This window comes from Aptenodytes patagonicus, chromosome 7, assembly GCF_965638725.1.
Source record: "Aptenodytes patagonicus chromosome 7, bAptPat1.pri.cur, whole genome shotgun sequence".
NCBI lineage: Eukaryota > Metazoa > Chordata > Aves > Sphenisciformes > Spheniscidae > Aptenodytes > Aptenodytes patagonicus.
The window spans coordinates 49,489,362-49,503,287 of record NC_134955.1 but is presented as its reverse complement, the minus strand read 5'-3'; positions in this window follow the sequence as shown (position 1 = coordinate 49,503,287).

Here is a 13,926-nt window from a genome sequence, read left to right as displayed (position 1 = left end):
AACACCTTTCAGGACTTGCTTCTTATTTCACAGCTGTATAAATCAGGTGAAGGCAGATGTGATGAAATAACAGTTTTATTAGAAAATAGGATCATTAATAAATAACTTTTTACCAAAAATTAGACTCTGAGTACTCCCAAATATTTGTAAAAGTGTTTCTTTGTGGAATGGATGGTGTCCATGGTAGAAGGAAAAAAAAATTAGAAAATGGATTATTTATAGAGCAGTATCTCAAGAGTATTGACCACTGCTCAAGATCGATCTTTCTGACAAAAAGGAGAATTCCTGAGGCATAATAAACCTTTCCCAAATATAAACTTCAAACAAAGGACCTAAATGTTTATTAAAGACTTTGATCACAGACAAATCAACTTCAGCTAAAGTGAATATCACTTCCACGGTTTGATGCGTTACTTGACTCACTGTATATGCCTGTGTGCCTCTAATGTTCATGTTAAGGAATCCACCGGCTTAAATGTGTCTTACACAGCTAATGTGAAGTGGAAACACGTTGAGTGCACACCCTGTTCAAATCCTTAAGGCCTTAAAGATTTGTGAGCTTCACTATGTCACTTGACTAGAGAAGGAGCATCCATTCTAGGTCATATATATGAAACATATGAATACCTCAAGTGTTTTAGTTCTCTCTAAGATAGTGCCTATTGTATAAAATTAAGGAAGTAGCAAGCAGGAAAAAATATTTTTTGTAAATCAGTATTTCCCATATTTTCATACATATATTTGAGTTATCCATACAAAAGCTACTGTGACTTAGCTATTGGTTAGGTGTGCAGGTAATAGGAGGGGAAGTTTTCTCCAAAGCCTTATCTTCTTTAGGAATTAATCAGCCTTTTATGTCCTTTAACGCTGTTCTTTTTCCCTTGTATCCTTCCTGCACCTGATTTCCCATCTCTTGCTTTTTCCAACCTGTAATACCCTTGGTGATGATTCCCCCATCTCAGCCTTTGGTTTTGTGGAGTTTGCTTAAGGCTACGGATTAGCTGAGGACTTCATTTCAAGTATGAGTACTTTTAAAAGGATGTCAGTGTCAGAAGATCAAGTGAGATATGGGAGAATACAGCATTTTGTTCTGTTTATCTGTGTATCCTCAGTGCAGATCATCTGCATGCAGGTTTCTTCTCAAACCATTTTCCACGTGCCAGCCTGCAGAGCTAAACACTGGCTTTCTGGGCAGATTATAACAGCGCAAACAAGTATTTAGCTTCCTGCAGACTGGAAGGGAGCGAGCATACAGATTTTAATCACAGCTCTAGCTACCAGAGTTCATATCTCCCCGTGTCTGTCAGCTGTTTGTAAAAACTCATAAAGCCAACACTCCAGCCTCACACAGGGTGAAGGTCTGAGCACTGGGAGCGCCATACATTAGACCTGGCCAGATGTCTTATGAGACAAATCTTTCTGCGGTTTTCTGAGAGACTCACAGGAAATTAGACCAATCCTTCCAAACCAGAAATTGGTGGACTATGCTTGTAAATGAAAAGCACTTGCTTCATGAGAAAAGGAAGTCTTGTAGCTGATGCTGCTATGGAAGGAGCAGCAGATGTTTACTAGCTGCAGAAGTTCTCTCTAAGTGATCGTTGCAGTTCTTTACAGATGGACTGAATGGCACTGCGGGGGGCTCAAGATTTCACAGTGTGAAATTTATACTGTGTGACAATGGTGCTGAGCTGATTTGAAGTTCAGGTCATCCTGTTTATTATTGGGATGGGTATTTCTGAGACAGTAGATCAACAAGTTTCCCAGCACTGTTTTCAGCAGTGGAAGTATCACAGTAGGTGAGGCTGGGAGAGAAAGTTCAACAGACCTTTTCTGTTCTAATAAGACTTACTATATAATGTTAATTGCCAGAGTTTTCTCATTATATGTTTATGTATGTATGCAAATCTCCATGCGGCTTCCATTTGTATTTACTTAGATCATCAAACTGTACCTTCAATGAGACTTTCAGTATCTGAAACGGAATGTTACAGGACACAAGTATTTTTTTCAGGTTTCAGAAACTGTGTAACTGTGACAAAGTCAGGAGATACTCCCTGCGTTTTATGATGGTTGTTTCTGTGAGTTGTAGAGGGAAGCAGAAAAACAGTCACTGTAAGCCCTGCATCATGATCCATGTCAATGTGAGGCAAAAGAAAGATTTTCAGGGCACACAACAGTCCTTCATGACTCCTAAAGCCTTCCTTACTCTCATTGCCCCTGTTCTGGAAGCAGATCACCACTCCTTGAGAAGAGGCATGCTGGAGTGGTCCAGTGGTGCTATGCGATCTTTTTCCTTTAAAGGACAGAATTTCCCCTGCACTGACCACTTCAGCGCAACAACAGGAAAAAAAAAAGGACCATGAGAACTAGGTAAGTTTCCATTCCCAAACTGGCTGCGGAGGAGGAAGACTTTCCTGTTGCATTTATGCTGTTTTAATCAATTTCATGTTTTCTCCCGCTACAGAAGCGAATGGGCTGCTTCAGTGATTTAAACATTTACAGTGCCAGAGCAGCCTAGGCTAGTTGAATCATTTTAGCTCCCCCCCCCCTGCTTTGTTTGAGGCCAGGTAAATAGATACAATAAGTCATTACTGAGATCATTACAGTCTGGATCATTACCCAGAATACCATCTGCCAGTATTTTGTCAAGCTTCCTTCTATTAAAAAGCCATTAGATTACATCTGATGTTCATTTATGGACAGCAGATAAATCAGTTCACTTGACAGATAAATAGGAACCCAAGTAACTATTTTTTAATTGTGTCTACTACCATACGTTGTCACTCATGATATATTTAATAATTGATAATACTTTAATTAAATATATCTTAAATCTGTTTGTCTTGTCAATAGAAGAAAAAAATAGATGGCAGCACTTGATAGGGCTTTGAATTTACTGTAGGCTTATTTTTTCATTGACATGTAATAAAGAATTCAATTTTAAAATATATACATGTTATTAAAATGTAGCATGCATGCAGGTTCACTTGTGATATTTAAAGAACAAGAACTGTTGTGTAAAGTTGGTGATACTTGAATTTGGAAGTGAAATTAAGAAATAATATTATCTTTATTAATGAAAAGGACTCACATAGCGTTTGAAAGGTTTTTGTGCGCATTTGTTGGAATAGCTATTGTGAATATAGTGAGCAACTAAAATATAGGATATTCCTGTTTAAATGTGTATTTATGCTTAGACTGCATAATTTTCAGTTTTAACAGAATGAAAGAAAACAATGCTAAGTTTCAAACTTAAAGACTGCTTTATATCAGCCTCTTTTTAGTTTTCCTATCTTAGTGTGTTAAAAAATGCTATGGAGTGTCCTGAGGATAACTCTACTGGAAATTTAATCACAGTTCATACAAGATCGTACTACTCATTTTGCTTTCTCAGTCCTGGCAGCCTGAACCAGAGATGCTCATGAGTCACCACGGAATGCAACAATCAGTGTCTCCTTCAGGGCAGTATGTAAATTTACAAATAAGTCCATCATGTGATTAACATTTCTTAAGGGTTTATGAGCTTAAAAAAATTAAATGTGGTTAACCTAAATACAACTGATATAATAGAATTTCACAGTTCATACTTTCCATTATTCATCACTCTCTTTTGAAATATAATCTTCTGTGATTTTTTTTTTTTTTCTTCAGAAACATTCCAGGCATGAACTCATCCCAAGTTGTTGGTTTTTTTTGTTATTGCTTTTTTTTTGGTGGAAAATGTCAAGACATTTTACATTGCTATTTCAGAATGTGGTAGAGAATAGAGATATATCCACACAGAGACACACAGAGACACGCATATTTTTCCCATGGAAAAAAAAAAGACATGATCACACTTAAACAAAAGGAGATGGCCACACCAAGCATGACTGACATTTTTCACCTGATATGTTGCACATAAAAACTCTTAAGTAGGAATCTTCAGGAAAAATAATACTCATATAAGCTGTTGAAAACTTGCAGATGAGCATTTTTCTGAGGAAGACAACCACATAATAGAAACTGTGATAGTACTTGCCACAGGCTAGGACTTTGTCAGTTTTCTAATCATAAAGATGAAGGCCTGGATGAACATGGAGGGTGACTTCTTTAAAGCAAGTTTTCCAAAAGAAGGCAGAGCATGTTAAAGGAATACTACTGCAAAATACGTGCCATCCAGCGTGTCTCTATTTTCAGCTTTTTGGGTAAAATCAGCCCCTTGGACATCCAAACTCTCGTTATGACTATCTAGCTATTTCCGTAGAGCCTTGCTGAAACTAACTTTTTTTTTTTCTTTATTCTGTGGTCTCCCTGCATCTCTAAATAGGCAAATGTAATTGCATTGCTCTGAAAAAGCACCTTCTTTCATGAGCCTTTGGAGATACATATACTTCCTTTCCTATCCACCTTATTCTGCATGGCTGCCTTACAGGTGATCTGTTTAGCGTGAAAGCCTGTGCATGTGTTTCTGGGGACATGCCAACACACCCAGTGCACACAGGATCTGCATACTCTGAAGAACATGTTCTGGCTGTGCCTGCAGTTTTGCTTGCTGAGGCACGTGCAGAAAGTAGACAGATCTGGGCCGCAGTGGTCTTCTCTGTCCAGAATGCCACATGTAAATATTTCTTGCAGAAATATGTGAATAACTTGTTTCATTTTCTTTCTTCTTCCACATTAGTGTCAAGATGTCATGTTCTAGCTTTTCCTCTGCTGCCATTAGCCATACCAAGCTAAGTATCAATAGGGCATAACATACATACAGATCAAAGATTCGAAGACACCAAAGAATAAACAAATTTCTTAGTCCACGTAAAATCTTCTCCCTCATCCAATGGATTGGATGGGAAGAAAGACAGGTCTCGAACACCAGGAGTTTCCAGGGCTGTTGAACAAAGGGACAGATGAGCTCTCAGGACCACCTCACTCCCCATTCCTGCACACGTACATGAGGACATGAGCTGCTCAACTCATCTGTTTTCATCTGTTGATATTTCTTATGCATTAGAAAATTACAACTCATGTAACTTTAGAAAACAATGTCAGAGAAATGGAAATGTTGCCAGAATATGAAGGAACAAGCAAAAGAAAAGGAAAATCCAACAACTGAAGGTCTCCTTCAAGGGACTGAGAAGGATTCAAGATGGGAATCCATGAGCACTGTCTGCAGTGGTGTACAGTAACCCTACGGCCTAACAAGGTTGTTATCCAAATGGACATACTTTGAGAAGTGTGGTTTTACACTCTACACACTCAAAGGGTAATATTTAAGGAGGACATTGGACATTGACATTTTAATCAAGAAAAAATTCAGATAATTATGACAGAAAGTTAAGACAAGTAAGCTGTAAAAGCTAAAATTTTCAGAAGAAACTCATCTGACATTCCCTTCTCATAAAGATAATGATATCTCGAAAGTCTCAAGTTTAAGCAATAATACTTAAGCAACAATATTTTAGTGATTAATCAACAATACTCACAACTCTGATTAGTAAGCTGGCATTAAACAGTTGAATTTCTGTGTGATGTAAACAACTTGGTTAGTTTTATTGTTAAGGTTTGCTGCAAAAAAGTTTGGCTGAACCTTTAAACAACTTTTACATTTAATTTAAAGGTTTGAATTCACCATGTGAAAATACTTGGAATTTACTCACTAGGTGAATCAGATTTAAGTTAAGCACCTGGTGCCAGTTTGACTCCAGAGTTAGCACTCTCACCTCTAAGACCAAGCCCTGCTTGTATAGCCTGAACCATGAGGGACCCAAAATTGAAGGCTGTTTGGCAAATGATTTTCTCAGTGCTGTAATGCTAGCATAGTTTCTGCAGATGTCAAGTAGGCCCAATAATACTTTCCATATAGTGAAGTTGTGTGATTGACCTTCCTAGTTCTCAGGTAAAAAGGGCTTGCTGTGATACAAAATTATGATTACTGATTAAAACCAAAAGTTTCTCAAGCAAGGAGCAATAACTTCTTAATGTCCTCATTCCTAAGGTTGTAAATAAAGCCAGATAAGTGTCTGGTAATCCAGCCTCAAGGAAAATAAGAAATATAACTGAAGACCGGCCCACTTCTACATGCTTAATTATGCAAACTGACAAACTTTCAGTTTGTTGGTTTTTTTTAACTGGGAAGTTATTATGAAAATGTAAGTACAGGACTAATTCAGAAAAAAGGTAAGAAAAAAGCAGAAAACAGATACGCTTTATCTGCAGCACTCATCACAAGGTCAGAGCTTCACTTGCCTTCCTTGTTCTTGCCTACAGCCCCTTGGAGCCTGTGTTGATCTGCAGTTTAGGACGGGGGTGAGCATCAGAGAAGATCAAAGAAGAGAGACAGCCTTGGAATCAGCAGTGGAACCGTAGAATATCTACCAAATTAGCCCTTTCTTCACCTCAAATAGTTGGATGTCTTATTCCTGCAGACTTATTTATGAGTCTTTGGACTGTCTCCTTTAAAAAAAAATCATTGCCTTTAATTAACCACTTGGGCAGCTCTCCAAGCTTTCTTCAAAAGATCAGACCTTTGTGCGTGCACACGCACACACAAAACAGTATTTGAACTTGCCCCAGGTAGGGTAACAATTACAAGATATATTAGACCTCATACATCTTTAGGCCCGATCTCACATGGAGAAGCAGGTTTGGAAAAAGAGCTAAAGAACAGTTTTGACTGTTTCCATAATACATTAAAGGGATTTTGTTCAGTTTTTTCTGAATCGTTGGTTGGTATCAGTGAGAGGACAGGAACACTCAGCTGATCACTGTTTAGTTCTTGTTCATGGTGTCCCAACACTTCTGCAGTCACAGGTCCAACCCTTCTAGATGTCCTGTTGCAAACTGGCAGTTTGCAGTACATTATCTAGGACTTTTTCCATTCCAATTTTAAGTGATAAGACACTTAACTACTTTCCATTACTATTTACCAGTTCAGTTACCTTCATATGAAGGTTTTTGGTTTTTTACTAACTGGCAGGATAAAGCTTTATTTCCCTTTTCTGAATTTTCTGAGACACCCGATCTCCCTTGTTATTAACTGAAAATCATGCAAACAAACCACATGCATTTATCCAGGCTGTCATCCAACCCAATTCTCCCAAGTTTCCTGTTTCTCAGCCCTTTGCTTTAAACCTTAGACCACACTGCCTAGTCCAAAATCTATTTAAAAAATCACTTATGTATAAATAAGGTTTAGAGTAGTCGTAGGATTTTGAAAATCCCAGGTATGAAAATCAATAGCCAATCTGTCTTGATCTTTTGTAAATCCAGGAGCCATTTGCAAATATAATCCAGGTTTTGCTCATCCAAATTTTGCTTGGGATACATATAAGCAGGTACCTTGTGCTACCTTATCCTCTGTTTAAAGTAAGAAAAAACAAAACGTGTTAAAGTTGCCACTGTAGGTTTTTGGAGGAAACTGGTAATTCAGACAGAATATCATATAATAAATACTCGCCGAGTATCTTGTTATGCTCTGGAAGTTACTTGTAGGGTGTTGGTTGATATTGGTAACATTTACAATAAGAATTCAGTTTTTCTGCCTTATTTCCATAAAAGATGAGAATCTTTCCTTTCCACCACCACTTTAATATTACTCAGGGAAGCAGGAAAAACATATCTGCCCCTTTGTATGACTTTGTTATTTAAAAATAAATCTTTATTTCTTGCAACGCTAGATACTTTCTGTTTCAGTACTAATTCTTCCAGGTCTGCCATTATTCCTGGGCAATTCATTATGCATTTATGTCATTAGGGGTCTCTACCTTTCATGCAACAGGCACACGTAGGCCTTGTTGTTTAAGCAGCATTCAGATCTGTGGGCATTTTCTAGGAGGTTTTGGGTTTTTTTTTTTCCAAAAAACTGGGCAGCTGCAAGAAGTCATATGATCAGTGGCCCAACAGTTAGAGCAGTGCTCTCTGAATTGGTGTTGCACTAGAGATCCTCTACCACAAATCTGGAGGCTGCTGCCAGGCAGGCCTTGATGACCCTGGGCACTACTGAATTTCTGTTAAGCTTGCACAAGAGTAGTGGTATTTCCCCACTCTCTTTCAAAATATTAAGTTTGCGCAAGTCCCTTTTCCTTCCATGCATTTGACCAGGTCTCGCCAGGCGGGGGATTCAGTCCTGCTTATTACAAGTTCAGTCCTGGCACTCTGGACTTTCACATGAAGCTCGGGCACAGGCCAGCTCTCGCTGCATTTCTGTAGCAGGTGGTTAGAGGACAACTGCTGATAAGCTGGTTCTCAGTGCTGGTTTAATAATGCTGTGCTGAGTGCTGTCTGGGTGTCATGCTTGCTGCTGAGCTGTATGTGGAGGAAAGGTCAGAGCAAGTGGAATTGGCATAACCCTGACCCAAACCTGGGTAAATACTGCATCAAAAAGCGTTGCCAACCTAGAGAAGACCTACCAAGTATGTAGTCCATGGCATAAAAACATACAGTACTACCGGGACCTATGATCACATACACTGACTGAAGTACTGCTGTTTGTCTTGTGGGCGCTCTATTTGTAAGGAGTACAGATTTTGTTATTTTTAACTGACTCTTGTGAAACTGCCTGACAATGCTTCTTTTTTCTTTTTTTTTAATTCTGGGAACAACATATTCAAATGTTACATTCCTTTACTCCTTACCCTCAAACACACGTGCACATCCATACATCAAAAGATGTCTCATGCCCTTCATAAATTAAGGGTCTGATTTTCTGAAGAGGTCTGCTCCCATACAGGTAACTTCATAAATGACCAGATTCCCAGAAGAGCCTGACCCAGCAGTTTTGTGAACTGGAAGTAAATGGGACTGAGATTCTGCCATTAGAGTTTTGGGGGCTTTCTGAGTGTGCAAAATCTGAGAGCTTTGCTTATTGCTTCATCAAACAGACACTAAGCCACAATCAAAAATATTTGTAAATCATATAAGAAGAACCTGGGTTTCAGGTAATGGGCATTAAAGAAAACTCTTTAGACCTGTTCTTGTCTTCCTTAATACAGGCTAATGCTGCTTGCTTGTTTTTGAATGGCAGCAGGCTCTGGACCTGTACCTTTTCTGGCTTATGTACTGCCAGGTATCTTGAGTTTCTCCTAATCTGCAGCCCAGAACATGTGGAAATCTCATCAGACATGTTAAATCCTTGCCTTCCCGTGGGGTTGTTATTCAGTGAATGCCCCTCCCTTTGAGCTCTCCCCATGACAATTGAATGCCTTGTTCGGGGCAGAAAAGTTTTGTTTTGTTTTTTTACTGAAGAGATAAGGCGGAGCTTACACCTAGCCAACAAAAAGTACTTGCTTGTATTAACCAGGACCTGATCTGACTGACTTCTGCTGGTTTTGGTAAGAAAAAAGACATGTATATGCATTACTTTGAACAAACGAGACATCCCCAGGTACTAGTGCTATAGGATTATTTTTGATAGACTAGGCAGAGCTGTGCACTTCACCATGGAGGGACGCATGCTTCTTATTGCTAGCCAGCTTTGTATTTAAGCAGGAAAAAGACCTGATCATTGAATATTGCTGGTGGCTGGGCCAATTATGATTTTTCAAGACAGAAGAAAAGTTTTGAAAGAAACACAAATATCAAAAATCAACACAGCACAGCAAAATACCAACAACAGCATTAGTGAAGTTGAAAATGGAAAACACTAAGACCTTAAATCAAAACCCGAAAACTCTACAAACCTACCATAGTCTGTTTAGCACTCTGTGAGGACAGAAATAACATGCTCAGTTCATCCAGTACTTAGTTTTTCTCTTGTTTAATAATAGCCTTATTTGAGAGGATACTTTCCTGCCTTCCTTAATTTGCCAAATAATTGCTAATTGCTAAATTAAACCTGAGGCAGGTGTAAATTTACACTGCTGCTGACACAGCAGGCACAAAAGGACTGATTCCTATGCTAGTGCTTCTAGCACGGTGTAGCTGAGGGTTTGGCTGTGGAACTGCCTCTGCAGAGGCCTACAAGAAGAGGTTTTATTTTTTAATATCTTCTTACATAAAGGTTCTGGACACAGTGCAAGGCATGTGCTCTTAGCAAAGGCTTAGGCTATCCTTTAGGGGGAAGGGGGCAGTAGTGAATATCTTTCAGGCTTATGATTTCTTCCAAAATCTCAAAGAGCATATTGCTCATATCAGATCAGTTCTAGACATGCCAACATTCTGGCTGGGACCAAGAAATTTAAAGAGGGTAGGAGCTTTTATCTTTCTTCATACGCATGTCCCCTAGCATATTTCTACTGCATTCTGCAGTAGAAGCATTTTTTTAGCCTCTGGTTCAAGTATGTTGGTACTTTCAGTGTTGATGATCTCTTCTGCACTGTAAAGGGAGCTAAAATAACAGTCTTTAAAAGAACATTTGGCATTCAAGCATAAAGAGACTCAAATACCCAACAAAGATGATTGATAGTCACTTATCTCATCACTAGTCACTATGCTCCAGACTGATTGCCCTCAAAATTCTTCAGCTTAAAGCTGTGATGGTCAGGGCCTGGTATATCACAGACTTCCTGGCTTTGTCTTCAGGGTTATTGCAACAGTTGTGCTATGCTGTGCAGGGACAATGAGATGGTGGGAAAGGGCTGTCAGATCTCGGGTATGACTTCTTTGCAACTGGTACTTAAGTGAGGAGATTCAGTAATGCGGCTACAGTTAAATGACTGCTTTACCTCTTACATAATAAGTTGTAAGTGGAGTACTCTGAGAGAGAGTCTGGTTGTTGGCTTTAAAGAGTTCCTGAAAGGCCTTCAAAAATCTGGGTGACTCTTGCTTTGCATTAGCTAATATTCCAAATATGTGCACAGGAAAACCTGAGCACAGAATCAATCACTGGGGACTTTGTCAAGGCTAAACAGTGAATTAGTTGTAGTGATTAATTACATCTCACCTCTTAATTCCTGAGCAATTAGAGAATCATACTGCCTTGCAAAATAATTCCCATGCCTTCCTCCATGCTATTTTCCCACAGACCTCCTTGAAAGCTCAAGGGTGGACATGCTGTTTTCCAGCCTGGAGTCAAGACCTGCAAAGAGCCAGCTGTGTATTCGATTTCTGTAGTTGCTCTCAGACAGTTAGTGGTGGTTTAGCCTAGAGAGCCAAATAGCTCTGGGACAAAGTAATCGGTCTCCATGCGTGGTTTGCAACTAATTGTAGTACAGAAGCCTGGAGTACTAGATATCTCTTTCCAGTACTGTGATACTCAAATAAATAGGATATGTTTGAGACATGCCAGCTTCTTAACCCCAAGAGTCTATGTGATAAATATGCTATAGCAGGTTAGAACATGCAAAGAAATCTGCCTTGCCCTTATGGCGTAGCATTTTCACACTCGCAGAGCAGCAAATTTTTATAGTATTACACATCTGTGATAGAGAAGGGATTTTTTTTTCTCTGTTGTCCAAAAGCAGTAAAAGAAGTCAGAGGGTAAAAACATTTTCAAATTTGTGTGTTCAAATTGCGACTTCTGCCTTTTCTTTAGCTGGCTAAACTCAGTGATCTGCTTTTTGGAGATGTTCAGCATCGGTTTATTAATATATGTTTTCATGAGGAAAAAAGGCAGGAAATGCACAGCTGAGATTGTTCATTACAGTTGTTCCACCTAATTTGGGAAGTCCTAGGCTGTGGGTTTTACAGCCTCTCAAATCCAGCTCTGTGAGCGGACCCACCTTTAAGAGATGTGTTAGTTTTGTCATGTTGGGTTTGATTTATGAGAGAAGATTCTAAATCTGGTTTAGTTTAGGGATGCTGAACTAGAAAGATATAACAGTCTGAAAAACTGTGTGATACAAATACCAAGGAGAGAGGGGGCAGGGGAAAGGAAATATTTAGGATGGTAGGCAGGATAAATATAAGCAAAGGAAAATTGAGATGGAACATCGTAAGAAAAATCCTGGAATTAAAATGTGTTGAGCTGAGTTGCAAGTATAGTTGCATAATCCTAGCTCTTCAGGACACTCGACATTAAATTAGAAATATACCAGATTTGAAATACACCAGAAATGTAACTATATATCTATAGGTTCTACCTGTAGAATCTATCTAAAGAATCTGCCTCCGCTTTCTGTGTTTGTCCCCTCTTTCTCCATTGCCTTTTAAGCACTTCTCGCTGTAATAGCAGAAAGGGGGTTGGGGGGAAACCTGCTGAGGCAGGGAAGTGGTCTGCATGGCCTATGTACCTGTTCTGAACTCAAGCTCAGGAGGCCAGTCCTCTTTCTTTAGCAGATCACTGTAAGCACGTTCCCATGTACATAGGCAGGATTTCCTGGGAACAAATCCTTATAAAACCTTTCTTTCACCCCCTCTGCTAAAACAATGTTTCCTCGTAACCTTACAGCTGTCTGAACCTAAACTAGATTTTCAGATCCACAAACCTAGCTGAACTTGAATGAAAGTGGCATCACTTCTACTCCCTTTGCCGTGTAGGAAGCACTCCTAGGTCATTATATTACAAAGCTAAACATCCCACATGGTTTTCCTATGAGTCTACTAAACCAGAAACCAGACGTATCTTTTATAGTGGTGGGGATTTGACTTTTCTGTGTTGTATCTAGTGGGGGGCAATAGAAATAAAGTTCTCTCCAATACCAGTGTGCTGTCTATTTTTTTTTTTTTATTATTTATTTCAGTTGTCTTCAAATAGCAGTTTAAACACAGGGCAGAAGGTAAATTTGGGTCCTTTCCAGCTTTAGATTGCCAGCAGATTTGTTAGACTTGAGCAATTTTTTTTTTTTTAAAGTTATTAAAGCTGGCAAGCAGGATTCAGCCGTTACCGGGATTTCGTATAATACTTCTATTCCCTTACACACTGCCAGTTGCTAACAGCATATGAAGCAAATCCTAGGTGGCCCAGCTTCTGGAAGCTGCAGGCTGAATTAGTTGAAAAGGACTTGAGACACATTGCCCAAATGTGAGGCTTTTTTTAGATGGTAAGTCATCCTGCAGCTTAAAACTAGAAATGGGTCCAGACAAACATCCCTGAACTTGAGAAGAAATATGGATACAAGCTTTGAAACTAATATTTTTGTCTACTGGAAAAGAACCCCCTAATTTTCTATTTATCCCATTCCTCCTTTCCCTAACAAAGCAGTATTTTTCTGATCATGTGAATTTTATTTACTGACTACCAAGTAATTACATGGTGAGTAATTGGATGGCTTCACAGGACTGGAAATGGAATACTGACTGCTTAACCTGTAGGTGAGTATTTCGGCTCTGTGCTACCCCAGCAGTGAGTGCAGATCAGTCTCAAACATCTGCTGCATGCCATGTGGTGGGATTCAGCCCAGTGGAGTCAGGTGTGTGCATCGCAAGTAACCACTAGTAACCACTATCGGCAGCCTCGGGAAAGGAGCAAGGACAAAATGGGTCTTAGGAAGAATGTCCCTCTAACTTTTATCATTGTCTGGATGGACTGTATCTATGGCTATCTGGAGAACATAGAAGTACTTGTAGTAATCCAAATCTCAATTTGTTCATGCTGAGTACCTGCCGAGCTCTGTTATCTTTCACTGACACTAGATGAAAATTAAATATTTGATTTAGCTGCAGGATTTTAAGTAAGTGCCTAAAGCACTGCTGGAAAAGTAAATATGATTTTAAAAGAAAACCTTGTAGTACAGAAACTGCCAGGAGGAATCAGCACAGGACACTACTTTAGTTGAGAGAAGGGAACAATTCCTGCCATTTCACAGCAGTGGATCTTTTCTTTCTGACCCAGCAGCAGTTGATTAGCTACCCTGAGCTGTTGTAATCTGCAACAGGTCCCACTAATATGCCTGTTTTTTTGCTTAAGAAGGAATGGTGAAAAAATCCAGCCCAGCTGTTACAATATAGAAACTTACAACATGAGCAAAGCTTGTGAAAAGAAGCCCAGCACAGAGAGAGCTTTTATTCATATGGATAAAGGTTTTTCTCTCTTTTTTTTTTTTTTTTTAAATCCCATGGAACTTTTTCCTC